The following is a 17,501-nucleotide window of genomic DNA, read 5'->3' as shown; positions in this document are numbered from 1 at the left end:
CTAGATAAGTGTATATATACACACACACATTTATTATATAATTATAATTATAACATATTTTTATTATAGATAATAAATACATATACACTTATCTAGAATAATATATATTAAATATATATTAAATATATATTACATAGAATATATACTAAAATGCATATTGTATAATATACAATATATATTATATACAGTATATATTATATAATAAAATATGTTCTATATAATTTCCAATATATAATAAAATATACATTACATATTATATATTATATACAATAAAATATATGAATAAAAGCTACCTGACTTCAAACTCTCTTGCCCATTTTTTTAATTGAGTTTTTTTGTATTGTAGAGTGATAAGCATTTTTTTTTTGCATATTTTGGTAACAGTGCTTTATCTAATATGTATCTTTCGCAAATATTTTCTCCCCATTCTGTAGATTATCTTCTCATCCCCTTTATAGTGTCTTTTGCAAAGCAGAAATTTGTAATTTTTAATGAAGTCTGGCTTATAAATTTTTTTTCTACATGGATTGTGACTTTGGTTTTGTATATAGAAAGTTATTATTATACCCCTGTTCGTCTAGATTTTTTATGTTACCCTCTAGGAGTTATATAGTTTGCATTATATATTTAGGTCCATAATGAATTTTAAGTTACTTTTTGTGAAAAGTATAAGGTCTGTGTCTAGATTATTATTTTTTGTTTGCATGAAGATATCCAGATGTTCCAGCACTATTTGTTAAAAAGATTATATTTGCTCTATTATATTGCTTTTTCATTTGTGTTGGAGATTAACTGACTATATTCATGTGTGTCCATTTCTAGGTTCTTTATTATGTTTCATTGGTCTGTTTGTCTACTCATTTATGAATATCACTGTCTTGATTATTATAACTTTATAGGAAGTTCTGATGTTAGGTAGTGTCAGTAGTCATATTGATTCTTTTTTTAAATATCAAGTTGGGTATTCCGGATCTTTTGCCTTTCCGTATAAACCTTAGAGTCAGTTTTTTCATAACCAAAAAATGATTTGCTGGGATTTTGATATGGAGTCTCCTTATGTTGCCCAGTCTAGTTCTGAACTCCTTCAAACTTGGCCTACTGAGTAGCTGCAATTATAGTTGCATGCCATCAGGCCTTGCCATTGTTGAAATTTTGAAGGGGATTGCATTGTATCTGCAGATAGATTTAGGAATAATGGACATCTTTAAGATATTGAGTCTTTCTGTTTATGAACATGTACTATCTCATTCATTTAGCTCTTCCTTTATATATATGAGATATAAGGATAACATAACATATAAAGATCCTAACATTGACTTTCTTCACAGAATTAGAAAAAACTACTTTAAATTTCATATGGAACCAAAAAAGAGTCTGTATAGCCAAGAAAATCCTAAGCAAAAAGAACACAACTGGAGACATCATGCTACCTCACTTCAAATTATACTACAAGGCTACAGTAACAAAAACAGCATGATACTGGTACCAAAACACATATATAGACCAATGGAACAGAACAGAGGCCTCAGAAATAACACCATATATTTACAATCATCTGATCTTTGACAAACCTGACACAAACAAGCAATGGTGAAAAGATTCCTTATTTAATAAACGGTGTTGGGAAAACTAGCTAGCCATATGCAGAAAACTGAAACTGGACCCCTTCCTTACACCTTATACAAAAATTAACTCAAGATGGATCAAAGACTTAAATGTAAGACCTAGGACCATAAAAATCCTAGTAGAAAACCTGGGCAATACCATTCAGGACATAGGTATGGGCAAAGACTTCACGTCTAAAACACCAAAACTAATGGCAACAAAATCCAAAATTGACAAATGGAATCTAATTAAATTAAAGAGCTTCTGCACAGCAAAATAAACTATCATCAGAGCGAATAGGCAGCCTACAGAATGGGAGAAAATATTTGCAATCTATCCATCTGACAAAGGGTTAATATCCAGAATCCACAAAGAACTTACACAAATTTACAAGAAAAAAAAACAAATAACCCCATCAAAAAGTGGGCAAAGGATATGAACAGACACTTCTCAAAAGAAGACATTTATGCAGCCAACAGACATAAAAAATGCTCATCATCACTGGTCATTAGAGAAATGCAAATCAAAACCACAATGAGATACCATCTCACGCCAGTTAGAATGGCGATCATTAAAAAGTCAGGAAACAACATGCTCATGAGGATGTGGAGAAATATGGACACTTTTACACTGTTGGTGGGATTGTAAACTAGTTCAACCATTATGGAAAACAGTATGGCGATTCCTCAAGGATCTAGAACTAGAAGTACCATATGACTCAGTAATCCCATTACTGGGTACATACCCAAAGTATTATAAATCATTCTACTATAAAGACACATGCACATGTATGTTTATTGTGGCAGTATTCACAATAGCAAAGACCTGGAAACAACCCAAATGCCCATCAATGTTAGACTAGATAAAGAAGATGTGGCACATGTACCCCATAGAATACTATGCAGCCATAAAAAAGGATGAGTTCATGTCCTTTGAAGGGGCATAGATGAAGCTGGAAACCATCATTCTCAGCAAATAACACAAGAGCATGAAACCAAACACCACATGTTCTCACTCATAAGTGGGAGTCGAGCAGTGAGAACACATGGACATAGGGAGGGGAACATCACACACCGGGGCCTGTCAGGGGGTGGGCGACTAGGGGAGGGATAAAATTAGCAGAAATATCTAATGTAGGTGACAGGTTGATGGGTGCAGCCAACCACCATGGCACGTGCATACCTATGTAACAAAACTGTACGTTCTGCACATGTACCCCAGAACTTAAAGTATAATAAAAAAGAGGCAAAAATTTTTAACAGACACCTCACCAAAAATATATACAGGTGACAAATAAACATATGAAAAGTTGCTCCACATAATATGTCATCAGGAACACACAAATGAAAACAGCAATGAGATACCGCTACAAAACAATTAAAGTGGCTATAATAAAAAAGACTGACAGCAACAACTGTTGGTAAGAATATGGAACAATATCCTTGTAGCAATAGACATACAGGAATATGGTCAGTTGATCTTCAACACAAAAATAATAATCTAGACACAGACCTTATAATTTTCACAAAAATTAACTTAAAATGTATCATGGACCTAAATATAAAATGCAAACTATAGAACTCCTAGAGGATAACATAGGAGAAAATCTAGATGAACTGGGGTATAATAATAACCATCTAGATACAAATCCAAAATCACAATCCATGAAGGAAAAAAAAATCGATAAGCCATACTTCATTAAAAATTAAAAATATACATATTGGTGGTGGGAATACAAAATGGTACAACCTCATTGGAAGAAGCTTTGGCAGCTTGTTACATGACTAAACATACTCTTACCACATAATCCTACAATTATATTCTTTGGTACTTACACAAAAGTGTTGAAAACTTATATCCACACAAAAATCTGTACAGAGGTTTTTGTAGCAGCCTTATCCATACTTGCCTAGACTTGGAAGCAAACAAGATGTCCTTCAGTAGGTGAATGGATAGGTAATCTGTGGTAAACCGTAGATAATGGAATATTATTCAGCACTAAAATATGAGCTATGGTGGCATACAAAGACATGAGAAAACCTTAAATGCATATTACTAAGGGAAATAAGTCAGTCTGAAAAAGCTACATATTATGTAACTTCATTTATATGATATGTTAGAAAAGGCAAAACTATAAAGACAGTAAAATGATCAGTGTTTGTAAGAGGATGGAGGAAGGATTAGATTAACTGGCATATCACATAAAAGTTCCAAGGAAGTAAAACTATGCTGTATAGTTCTACAATGTCAGATACAATTCAAATTCCTGTACATGATATGTATACATTTGGCAAAACCGACAGAATGGGCAACGCTATTATGGACTGAATTGAATTGTATTAGTTGCAAAGTTCAATTTTGAAGCCCTATTATACTGTATTTAGAGACAGTTTATTTAATAAGGTAATTAAAGTTAAATGAGGTATTAAGAGTGAGGCTTAAATATGATAGGATTGATGTCTTTATAATAAGAGGAGGAGGCACCATATTTATCTGTTTGTTTCTCTCTCTCTTTCTCCATGCAGTCACAGAGAAAAAGTCATGTGAGGACACAATGAGAAGGTGCTATCTGTAAGCTGAGAAGAGAAACATCACTAGAAACCATCCCTGCTGGCACTGGATCTTGACTTTCAGCTTTCAGAACTTTGAGAAAATAAGTGTATGTCGCTTAAACCAGTTCATCTCTAGTTATTTCGTTATGTCAGCCTGATCAGAATTAGAAAAGCACTAACAGTAAACTATAAGGTAAACTGTAGGCTTTGGGTAATGATGTGTCAATAGATTTATCAGTTGTAACAAATGTACCACTGTGGTGTGGGACATTGATAGTGCAGGAGGTTGTGCATGTGTGGGCTGTGTAGGGGCAAATCATATATGGGAATTCTCTTTCCATTCTACTGAATTTTTCTAAGAACTTAAAACTGATCTATAAATAAAATATATTTAAAAAATTAATTTTGATCATATTAACAGAATAAAGAAAAAAATCACATAGCCATGTCAATTTATGCAGAAAAATCATTTGACAAAATTCAACTTTTATTTATAATAAAACTTCTCAGCACCCTACAAATAGAAAAAAAACTTCTTTCATCTTAAAAAGAACCTATACAAAACAAGTGGACAAGCAAGCAAACATAAAGCTAGAATTACAGAAGGCACAGAAATCCAGTCTCACCTCTTCTATCCAACATAGTAGTGGAAGTTCTTGCCTTGCCAGTGCAATTAGGCAAACTGAAAAAAAAAAAAAAAAAAATTAACACAGAATGGAAGGAAATAAGCTATCTCTATTCAGAGACAACATGATTATCTACATATAAATATCAAGGAATGTGCTCTAGAGCTCATAGGACTATCAGAAAAACTTTAGCAAGTTTGGCAGATCCAAAATCAACCACATAAAGTCAATCATATTTCCATATAGAGTAGTGAAAACTAGAAAGTGCATTAAAAATTATGTAATCCCATTTATAATAGCACCCCACAAATAAAATATTTAGGTAGAAATCTAACAAAATATTTGCATGATCTGTATATTGAAGATTTAAAAATGCTGGTAAAATATATTTTAAAAACTCTAAAGAGGCATATCAGGTTCATTAAATAATACAATAAATCAATATACTTAAGGCTTTATTTCTTTCCAAATTGAGGTATAGACTAAACACAATTTCACTGAAAATTCTAGCATACATTTTATAAGTTAGACGAATTCTTTTAAAAATTTATATAGAAAGGCAAAGGATTAAAAAAGCATAATAATAATTAAAAAATAAATTTAGATGGCTCATACTATCCTATTTTAATGCTTATGATAAAGCTACAATAATAAATACAGTGCGGCATTAGTGAAATAATAAACTCATTGATAAATAGAACCAAGTGGAGTTCAGAATTGGACATAAACAAATTTGGCCAATTACTGACAAAGGCACAAAAGCAATTCAGTAAGTTGAGTATCTTCTTTTTCAATAGATAATATTAGAAGAATTAATTATGTGCAATAAAATACCTCAACTGAAATTTCACTCCTGGGTTTCATAGAAGTGTTCTCAGATATAACAACTAATGCAAAATACATAAAAGAAATAAAATAAATTTACATTCATTGACAATAATAATGTTCCCTCTCAGGAAAACATAATTTTAAAAATGAGAAGACAAGCCTTAGACTAGAAAAAAAATTGCTAAGCATATATCTAATAAAGCAATTGTATTCAGATTATATTGATAACATGATAAGAAAATAATCCAGTTTTTAAATAAGTAACAGATTTTAAAAGATATTTCATCAAAGAAGATACATAGATGGCATAAAAGCACATAAAATGATTAATATTGCTAATCATTAGAACATGCAAAGAAACCATTTTAAGTTATCCCTATGCACATTAAAATGATTAAAACTTAAACATAAAATTAACAATACTAAGTGTTGGTAAGATTTAGGAGCAATTCAAACTTTTGTATATTTCTGATCGAAATGCAAAAGAACACAGCTACTTTGCAAAAGTAATTTAGATATTTCTTATAAATAAAGTTAAATATGTATTTACTTTATGACACAGCAATTCCATATCCAGGTATTAGCATAGAAAAATAAAAATGTATTTGTACACAAACCTGCATATGAATATTTATAACAGCTTGGCTATAAATTCCAAAAACTAGAAACTACTGTCTTTCAAAGGGTGAATAAATAAAAAACTGGTACATTTATATAGAGGAATATTACTCAGCAGTAAAGAGGGATGGATTATTGATACATGCAATAACATAAATGGATCTCAGAAGAATTATGCTGAGTAAAACAAGCCAATCTCAAAATGATATTTATTAATCACTTTAATTTATATGACTTCAGGGAAAACACAAAACTAAAGTGATAGAAAACAAACTGGTCAGTGGTAGCCTGGAAATAAATATAGGGGACGGGTTTTAATACAAAGGAGCAGCATAAAGACAATTTTTGGGATAATGAAACTGTTTTCTGTCTTGATTGTGGTGAGGGTTGCATGAATCTATAAATGTGATAAAAATGCATAGGACTCAGCACACAAAAAGGTCAATTTCCGTCTATGCAAAAGTTGTAAATAGTAATAATACATACTGGATTTAGAGACTTGTTCAAGTGTTCACTCTTCTAAATGGAATGGAATGTTTTTCAGCCCAAATCTAGAAGATTCTAATGTATATTACAACCTTCTCTGGCACACAGGAACTCTATGGTTTGGCCAAGATAACCGAATGAAATTTAATGCTAGAATTTATGGCTTCTTAGTTCTAGAATTTATGGATCCTTATTTATAGCACAAAGAATCTTCAATATGTTATACTGCCTGTCATAACATTTGAGAAGAATGATTTCATTATAATCAGGCCAATCCTTGATCAGTACTCAGAATTTCCTGAAAAACGATTGCATAAATATCTAACACTCAGATAACTCAAAGCTTAAGTGCAGTAATATCTCAAAGTCTTTTCCATAAATTTCTATAGAAGTTTTAAAAGATACCATGGGATTAGGTGACATCAGCAGCGTGGCAGACCAAGAGATTACCAGCCTTCTTTCCTCACACAAAGAACACAGATCAGAATACCTCTCTAAAAAATCTAATGACTATTTGAGAAGCTACAGCGATCAAACCACTGCAAAATCAAGAAGAGATTCCTATGAAAGAAAGGGGAAAATGAAAGGCATTTGAAGTGCAAGACCATGTGTTTCCCGCCACAGCATAGTGTGAAACAATGAGAAGGTAATGTCCTACATGAGGACTCTTCCTTCAGTATAGAAATGCATCTGATGTTAAGGATTAACTGGTGGCTTATCCAAGGGAATAATTTCTGCTTTTCCTTACTCAAAGCACTTGAAGGACTAGTGCCAGAGTTTGGAGCTACTGAAAGCAGAGGTGACTATGCAGCACATTTTGAGCTTAAGTTATACAGATAGACAACAGGTGGAATAAGATATGGGAAAACTTTGGAAATCCTAGAACCTTCAGCTGCGCTGATTGTTGAGGGGCTTCCACAAATAAAGACAGTACACAGAAACTGTGAGAGGTGGTTGCTTTCCAACTGCCCAAATAATCATTAAAGTTTACAAAGCATACAAGGAAACAAGAAAATATGGCTTAATCTAAGGGGAAAAATAAAATTCCAGAAGCTGACATTAAATAAATGCAGATCTATGAGATACCTGAGAAATAATTTCAAATGTGTCAAATATGTTAAATAAGCTAAAAACAAAGACAGATAACTAAATGAAATCAGTAGAGCTATGCATAAAAGTAAAAATATCAACAAGGATAAAATGCAAAAATCATCAAAGATTCTGGGGCTGAAAAATATAAACATTTAAATATAAGAAAATTACTGAAAGAGTTCAATACAGAATTGGCAAGACAAAAAAAAAGAATAAGTGAACTTGAAGACAGGTCATTTGAAATCATTGAGTCAAAGGAGCAAAAATTAAAAAAAAAAAAAAAAAGAAGGAAAGCAAAGAGCCTAGGGGAATTATGGGAGACTATCAAGCATACCAATATACACATTGTGGATTCCCAAAAGAGAAACAGATAAATAGAAGGACAGCATATTTGAAGAAATTACAGTTAAAAACTTCACAATCTACAGAATTAGACATGGAAATTCAAAAATCACAAATAACTTAAACTGGAAAAAAATCCAAAGAGAACTACAAGACAAGTTACAATCAAACTTTAAAGTCAAAGACAAAGAGAGAAGCTTCAAAGAAGCAAGGAAAAAGTTATTTGTCATGTACAGCAGAGCTTCCCCTTCATGGTAAAGCACCTTTTATAATAGAAACACTCAAAAAAGTAGGAATGGAAGAAAGCCATCTTAACATAATAAAGGCCATTTATAAAAAGCCCACAGCTAATATCACACTTCATAGTGAAATACTAAACGCTTTTGTTTTAAGAGCAGGAACAAACCAAGGATGCTAACTATTGCTTCTTCTATATAACATAATATAGGAGACCCTAGACACAATAAATATGAAAAAAAAAAGGGAGGAAAGGCATCCAAATAGAAAGGAAGAGGTAAATATTTTTTTTTTCTATTTGTAGATGAATTGATTGTATATGTAGAAAAGTCTAAAGATTCAACACCAACAACAATGTAAAAATTGTTATAACTAATAAATGCCTTCAGGAAAATTGCAGGATACAAAATGAACACTCAAAAATCAGTTACATTTCTATATACAATGAACAATCTGAAAAGGAAGCAAAAGCAATTTATTTATAATAGCATCAAAAAGAATACAATTATTAAAAATAAGCCTAACTGAAGAAGTGAACGACTTGTACTATGAAAATAAGGAGCATTTCTGAAACAAATTTTAAAAGATGAAAACAAATTTTAAGAAAACCTCCATAGATTGGCAGTCGTAATACTCACATTTATCACTGCACAAAGAGATCTACAGATTCAGTACGATCCCTATCAAAATTCCAAAAGGATTTCTTGCAGAAATAGAAAAATTCATTCTAAATTGTGTATGGAATATCAATTAATCCCAAATAGCCAAAGCATTTTTTAAAGAACAAAGTTTCAAACACTCACACTTTCTGATTCTAATACTTTATACAAGATGCAATAATGGAAAAAAGTGAGGTGCTGTCACAAATACAAACAAACTGACAAATGGGGTGCAATAGAGAGCACAGAAACAAACCCTTGTATATATGGTCAAATGCTCTTTGACAAGGAGGCCAAGATAACTTACAGGTAAGAGAACATTCTCTTCAACAAATATTGTTAAAACTATACATTCTTATGCAAAAATTATAGTTAAGACTTTATTATACATCTTGAACATAGACTAACTAAACTAAAAAAAAGAAAAGCTTTAAAGACCTAAGTAAAAGATTTAAGGCTCTAAAATTTTTAGAAGAAAAAATAGGGGGGAAGCTTCATGATATTGAATTTGACAATTATTTATTGCAAAACAACACCTACAGGCCAATAGGACAGGCAACAAAAGCAAAAGGAGTCAAGTTAGGACTACATCAAATTTAACTTTTTTCATCAAAGGATACAATAAACAGTGAAAAGGCAATCTATTAATTGGAGATAGTATTTGCAAATCATATACCAAATTAGAAATTAGTTTGCAGAATAGATAATAGTCTCTTGCCACTCAACAATAAAACATAAATAACACAATTTAAAAATGATCTGAGGACTTGTAAAAATATTTCTCAAAAAATTATATACAACTAGTCAACACATATATGAAAATATGCTCAACATCACTAATAACCAGATAAATGCAAATAAAAACCACAATGGTTTATTACTACATACCCATTAAGATTTCTACCACAAAAAAATAGAAACAGAAAAAAAACAGAAAGCATTGATATCTGAACCCTTGTTCATTACTAAGGGAAGGATAAAACTGTGCAATCACTATGGAAAACAGTATGGAGATTCCTCAAAAAATGTTTTAAAAACTACAATTAGATCAGCACTACCATTTTTGGGTATATTTCCAAAATAATTGAAAACAATCTTTTGAAGATGTATTTGCACATTTATGTCCACGGCAACACTAATGACAATGATTTTTTAAGGGAAATTTTAGTCCTAGGCCCATCTGTGCACTTCCTTATAAATTCCAATTTTAGTAAATAACCCTGTTAAGTCAGTTTAGCAACTCCCTCACCCTTATTGATAACTAAACACCTTCAATATATGATCAGGTTCCTCACCCTCTAACATTCTTCAGGAGATGTCTGATTACCCTGGCTTGTTATCAGCAAAAATCCTGTTATGTAAGTTTAGCTAGAATTCCAATTATTCCTGATGTTTTCTCTTAGTAATTTTTTATCCATTGACCCCAACCTTGCTTCTTGGCTCTAAATTCCCACTTGCCCATGTTGTATTAGGTGTTGAGCCTAACTGCTTTCTCCCACTGCAAAATCCCATTGCAGTGGTATCTATTTATTGTGATGATCTTGAATAGAGTCTGCCTTACCATGTTTTAACAAGTATAATTGAATTTTTTTTTTATTCTGAGTGTTCACGTGTGAAACCTTTGTCATTAGTCCTGACTGACTGATTGGAGATTCATTGGTGAGTCAGACTATTGCTCTGAATAAATGTCCATTGGACATGGTAATTACAGATTTTTTAATCTTAAGAATTCTAATGTACTCCTGAAGCTGGTTTAGAGTTCCAGGTTTCTTTGAATGGTACTTTCTGGGCTAGCAGTTCTTCTTCTTGGGTCTTTTTCTTGAGTCAGAATTATTCCCTGACTCCTTGGGCTGGAGATGTCTTCTTTCTAGTCGTCTTTGAGACTTCTATTTTCTCCCTACTGGACCATGCTGCTCCTATGTGAACTTCTCTGTCACATGAAACCTCTCTTTTTGAACCCCTGTTGACTAAATTATCCACTATTTCTGTCTACCTTCTTCTTGTTGGCATAATTTTGTACTCCAGTTTTCAAGAATACTTGGAAATGTCTTATTTCAAACCCCTTCCTCCTACATATCTCTGTGCACCAGTGCCAAACTGTTTTTTTTTTTTTTTTTTTTTTTTTTTTTTTTTTTTTTTTTTTTGCTTTCTAGATCCTGCTCAGTTACTTGAACTTCAGTACCACGCTTTCAAGGCGCTCAAGATCCCATAAAAGCAACTACCTGAGACCAAAAAGAAAATAAGAAGCTGTTTGAAAACAAAACTATGTTTTGTCCACTCAGAGGAGTTTTGGATGAGTATGAGAAGTATGAGTTTTAAATGAGTATGAAAGTATGAGATACTTTCCTACCTTTGGATTATATTGTCAAATTAATTTATAAAATCCATTTAAGGAGTTCTATTTAGATTGGCTAGAAAACAAATGAGCATCAAAGGAATTCTATTTAGATTTGCTTGGAAATAAATGAGCACTTACATACATTAAGCATTCCTAAAACTCTCGAAAGTACAAAAGCCCAAGTGCTTTTTAAGTTTATGTGATCTGAATAATTTTTGGTAAATAAAGCTAGTTTTTAAATTGTCAGTAAATAAAGGCAAAAAAAATGTCTTCAGAATTATTAGCATTAAGTATACTGTAGACACATTTTTATTCTATCTGGATTTACTAGTCAAAGTATCTCTACTACTTTAAGATGAATAAAGTATGAGTTTAGCCAAAGGACAAATGTGCAAGTAAAACTGCCCTGTCCTTTAGTATATGATTATTAAATACAGCAGCAAAAATTAAAAAAAAAAAACCTATGTATAATTTTTTTTTTTTTTTTTTTTTTTTTTTTTTAGAATTCTTGCTTTCATGATTACTGCCTAACATGCACAGGCTATAAAAACTTGTAAACAGGAAAATTATTTGCGATGATGGCTAGCTTTGCTAAATGGCTCATGATATTTTCATGAGTAATTCAACATAATAAGTGAATTAAAACGTGTAAATGGGATAAAAATTTATAAACAAACTTTTCAAAAACAATTTTTCCTTTCAAAATATATATCCAATTAAAAATAGTTTTCAAAATCTTTTTGGTAACTAACAACCTTAAAGGTATTGTAAATTAATTAAAGTAATAGGTATTTATTACATGTCTGGTTCATTTCTAAGAAAAATAAAATACTAAAATATTAATTGTTGAACATACATTTAAGTTTATCTCCTTTTGCTTTCTTAAAATTTACAGAAAAAGCTAAATATATTTTGGTCTGTTAATAAACATCAAAAATTATACTATATGTTTCTAAAAATTATAAAATAGTATTCATCTATACAATGTTGGTATTTCACAGTTCACAGATGCTTAGTTTATAGTTTTCATTAGAAATTACACTTGCTAAGTATTAAAACTTCTAAGTAATATATAAATTAGAACTACTATAAATTACAAGTGAAACAACTCTCATGAAAAGTATACAAGGAAAATAAGAGGTGGTTTTGGTAAGGAATGTTTCAAATATGATATCTTTTCTGTTAAGGAAAAAAGAAATAATTAAATCTGTAAAATTAATAAAATGATAATTCTAATAAAGTAGAATGACTGATTGTTCCAAAGTAAGAAAGACAAAATGTAGGAGGCAAAAAAGCTGATGAATATGTTTTAAATGCTATAAATGGCTTACGTGAAGGCAATCTTTAAAAATAAATCTTGAACAATGAGATCACTTGGACTCGGGAAGGGGAACATCACACACCGGGGCCTATCATGGGGAGGGGGGAGGGGGGAGGGATTGCATTGGGAGTTATACCTGATGTAAATGACGAGTTGATGGGTGCTGACGAGTTGATGGGTGCAGCACAGCAACATGGCACAAGTATACATATGTAACAAACCTGCACGTTATGCACATGTACCCTAGAACTTAAAGTATAATAATAATAAAAAAATAAATAGATAAATAAAAAAAAATAAATCTTGTGTGTTCAAAGCTCATTGAGATTGGGTAGATTCATTTATAAATGTCATTTAAAAACTAGCTTTAGTATTAATAGTACACTGATGAAAAATGAGAATTTATCCTTCTCTCTTAAAATTATGTTAAAATATTTGATTCCACAAAGTAATCAAATTTCCTTGTTAATTTCATGATTATTGTAATGACCTTTAACTATAAACATTTTAAGCTTTCAAGTTATTTATTTATTTATTTATTTATTTATTTATTTATTTATTTTGAAATCTGTCGTCCAGGCTGGAGTGCAGTGGCGCAATCTTGGCTCACTGCAGGCTCCGCCTCCCAGGTTCACGACACTCTCCTGCCTCCTGCCTCAGCCTCCTGAGTAGCTGGGACTACAGGCACCCGCCACCACGCCCAGCTAATTTTTTTGTTTGTATTTTTAGTAGAGATGGGATTTCACCGTGTTAGCCAGGATGGTCTCGATTTCCCGTCCTCGTGATCCGCCCTCCTGGGCCTCCCAAAGTGCTGAGATTACAGGCGTGAGCCACCGCGCCCGACCACATTTCAAGCTTTTTATTGACAGTTATTGTGTTATATTGATTCTTCTCTGAAAGTATTTTCAGTCGGCTATGTCCAAAATTACTTCTTATTCAGGAAGATTTATTATAAAGACTCTGACAAGTACTCTGGAATATATATTTCTGATAAATTTAAGATCATAATATTGAACTGAAAAAAATTTCAGGACTCTAACGAAGAAACTGACATTCACGAAACTGGTAACCAAGATAAAGTAGAACAAGAATTAATTACATAAGGCTGAATAAACTGATGAGGATATTTTTAGATGATATTTTTGTTAGAAGCATTTCTAGTTTTTAATGGTTTTCTTTCTAATTTTAGGAAACCTTTTTCGTTGTTTTAAGATCTCTATAGCTTATAGCAATTTTATAAAGTATACTTCTGTGAACAAAAATGTAAACATTTACTTTTTTTCCTTACCTCATCCCTCCAGAATTCAGAAACTAGTAATTAGTATTATTATTTTCATAGAAATATAGCTATTTGCATAAGTTTAATAAGAGTCTGTTCTTCCTTTAACAAGACACAATTCAAAATATTGTTTGTACTACTATGACTTTAATTGGAATGTCATATTTTATACATGACCAGACAACTTTAAGAAATTAAGATCAACTTTATGAAACTAATGAAGCCCCTTGTGAAAAAAAAATGACCTGGTACATTACATACATGGTTTCCTTACATGGTTACCTTACAGTTGACTAAGAAGTGTCATATCCTTGCAGGCTCAGGAACCTCCGGATAGTTTCAGGATCCTGAGAAGAGATAAATTTACCCAAATCTGTAAGTATTGTAGGAAAAATAGGATTATAAGTTATTGGCTTGGCTTCTTGGACTTTCGAGGCTTTTAGAAGTCCAATATGAGATTACTTATTAAAAATTTCAGAAAAGAACACTTAAAAAAGAGCCTCTGTGATTCATCAGTACCAATGCTTCATTTATGTAAATAATCAGGCAAAGCTTAATTAGACTTAATTAGAACAATTTTGCAAGCAACTTTGTCTTATTTGATTGTCTTATAGAAATGGGGTGTATGTAAAAAAAAATGTGTTTCAATGGATAACATATCTATAGCACTTGCTATTGGGTTCTACCCCTGTCCACTGTTTCTGACATTTTTTTATTTACATACAAACTGTACCAGACCCTGAATTCTTCTAGTTTCCCGCAATGTCTGGCTACAGCTCTCCATACTAATATTTCCAATTTTTCTCTCGCCCTTCTGGTTTGAAGTAAATAAAAATTTAACTACTCTTTTTCAGACACCCTGTAAGCTGAATAACTAGATATAGACTTCAGAGAAATAACAACAGCTTGTTTATGCAGAATCTTCATGCCTATTGTTGCATAGTGTAATCAGAAAGTTCACCATGATATCTGATATAAACTTCAAACAATGAATATCCATTAGATTCACAATATCATTTTCACTTTACAATGTGAAGATGAGCTGAAATTGAAAGATCTTTGTTTTTAAACTTTTATTTTAGGTTCAGGGATACATACGCAGGACTGTTATGTAGATAAATTGTGTATCGTGGGGTTTTGGTGTACAGAGTATTTTGACACCCAGGTAGTAAACATAGTACCCAATAGGTAGTTTATTGATCCTCACCCTCCTCCCACTGTTCACCATCAAGTAGGCCGTGGTGTCTGTTGTTCCCTTCTTTCTGTCCATGTCTACTCAATGTTTAGCTCCCTCTTATCAGTGAAAACCTGTAGTATTTGGTAATGTGTTCCTACATTAGTTCACTTAGGATAATGGCCTCAAGCAACATCCTTGTTGCTTCAAAGACATGATCTTGTTCCTTTTTATGGATGTGTAGTGTTGTATGATGTATATGTACCACATTTTGTTTACCCAGTCTATTCTTGATAGAAATTTTGGATAATTCCATGTCTTTGCTATTGTGAATAGTGCTGCAAAAAACATACATGTGCATATGTTTTTACAGTATAACAATTTATACTCCATTGAATATAAATATATATGTATATCCATATACCATAATGGCATTGCTGGGTCAAATGGTTATTCTGTTTTAAGTTATTTGAGAAATCGCCACATAGCTTTCCACAATGGCTGAACCAATTTAAATTCTTAACAGCAGTGTACAAGCATTATATTTTCTCTGCAACTTCACCAGCATCTGTTATTAATTTATGTTTTAATAATAATTATAATGACTGATGTGAGATTGTATCTCATCATGGTTTTGATTTTCATTTTTCTAATGATTAGTAATGCTGAACATTCTTTCATATGCTTCGTGGTTGCATGTGTATCTTCTTTTGAAAAGTGTCTGTTCATGTCCTTTGCCCACTTTGTAATGGGGTTGTTGGTTTTACGTGTTAATTTGTTTAAGTTCCTTAAAGATTCTGGGTATTAGACCTTTGTTGGATGCATAGTTTGCAAATATTTTCTCCAATTGTGTAAGTTGTCTGTTTACTCTGTTGATAGCTTCTTTTTTTTCCCCCAAAATTACTATATCATTTTATTTATTTATTTATTTATTTATTTATTTTTTATTATTATTATACTTTAAGTTGTAGGGTACATGTGCATAACGTGCAGGTTTGTTACATATGTATACTTGTGCCATGTTGGTGTGCTGCACCCATCAACTCGTCATTTACATCAGGTATAACTCCCAATGCAATCCCTCCCCCCTCCCCCCTCCCCATGATAGGCCCCGGTGTGTGATGTTCCCCTTCCTGAGTCCAAGTGATCTCATTGTTCAGTTCCCACCTATGAGTGAGAACACGCAGTGTTTGGTTTTCTGTTCTTGTGATAGTTTGCTGAGAATGATGGTTTCCAGCTGCATCCATGTCCCTACAAAGGACACAAACTCATCCTTTTTGATGGCTGCATAGTATTCCATGGTGTATATGTGCCACATTTTCTTAATCCAGTCTGTCACTGATGGACATTTGGGTTGATTCCAAGTCTTTGCTATTGTGAATAGTGCTGCTTTTGCTGTGCAGAAGCTCTTTAGTTTAATTAGGTCCTATTTGTCAAATTTGTTTCTGTTGCAATTGCTTTTGATGACTTTGTCATCAACTCTGTCACAGCCTATGTCCAGAATAATATTTCCTAGGTTACCCTCCAGGATTTTTACAGTTTCAAGTTTTACATTTAAGTCTTTAATCCATGGTGAGTTGATTTTTTTATATTGTGTAAGAAAGGGGTCTAGTTTCAATCTTCTGCATAAGGTTAACCAGTTATCCCAGCAGCATTTATTGAATATACTGCTTTCCACATTGCTTGTTTTTGTTGACTTTGTCAAAGATCAGATGTTGTAGGTGTGTGAATTTATTTCTGGGCTATTTTATTTCATTGATCTATGTGTCCGTTTTTGTATAAGTACCATGTTATTTTGCTTACTGTAGCCTTGTAGTATAGTGTGAAGCTGGGTAATCTGATGTCTCCAGCTTTGTTATTTCTGCTTAGGACTGCTATGGCTATTTGGGCACTTTTGGGGGGTATATATGAATTTTAGACTTTTTTTCTAATTCAGTTGAAAATATTGCTGTAAGTCTGATAGGAATACCACTGAATCCACAAATTGCTTTGGACAGTTTAGCCTTTTTAACAATATTGATTCTTTGTATCCATGAGCATAGAATTTTTTTGTGTCATCTTATCTTTTAGCATTATTTTAAAATTTTTCATTGTAGAGCTTATTCACCTCTCTGGTTAGCAGTATTCCTAGGCATTTAGTGATTTTCATGGCTATTGTAAATGAGTTTGCTTTCTTGATTTGGCTCTCAACTTTGACACTGTTGGTGTATAGAAATGCTACTGATTTTGTGCACTGATTTTGTATCCCGTGTTTATCAGATCTAGGAGCTTTTTTCAGAGACTGTGGTATTCTCTACATTCAAAATAATATAATCTGAAAACAGAGATATTTTGACTTACTGTA

General features: G+C 32.2%; 1 long non-coding RNA gene across 2 annotated transcripts in view; it reads left to right on the top strand.

Annotated features, from left to right (window-relative positions):
- Positions 1-11,818, top strand: part of LOC105483635 (uncharacterized) — a 169,011-nt gene extending 157,193 nt beyond the window's left edge. Inside the window, exons 4-5 of one of the 2 annotated variants that reach the window (XR_011618487.1) lie at positions 4,131-4,264; positions 11,199-11,818. This is a non-coding gene — a long non-coding RNA (uncharacterized lncRNA). Of the gene's footprint in view, positions 1-4,130; positions 4,351-11,198 lie in introns of both variants that reach the window. The other variant, XR_011618486.1, reaches the window with a different exon arrangement.
- The last annotated feature ends 5,683 nt before the right edge of the window (positions 11,819-17,501 follow it).

The sequence above is a fragment of the Macaca nemestrina genome, chromosome X (assembly GCF_043159975.1).
Source record: "Macaca nemestrina isolate mMacNem1 chromosome X, mMacNem.hap1, whole genome shotgun sequence".
In the NCBI taxonomy this organism is placed as follows: Eukaryota; Metazoa; Chordata; class Mammalia; order Primates; family Cercopithecidae; genus Macaca; species Macaca nemestrina.
The sequence above is the reverse complement of the archived record's forward strand: the minus strand, read 5'-3'. Positions and strand labels throughout refer to the sequence as shown.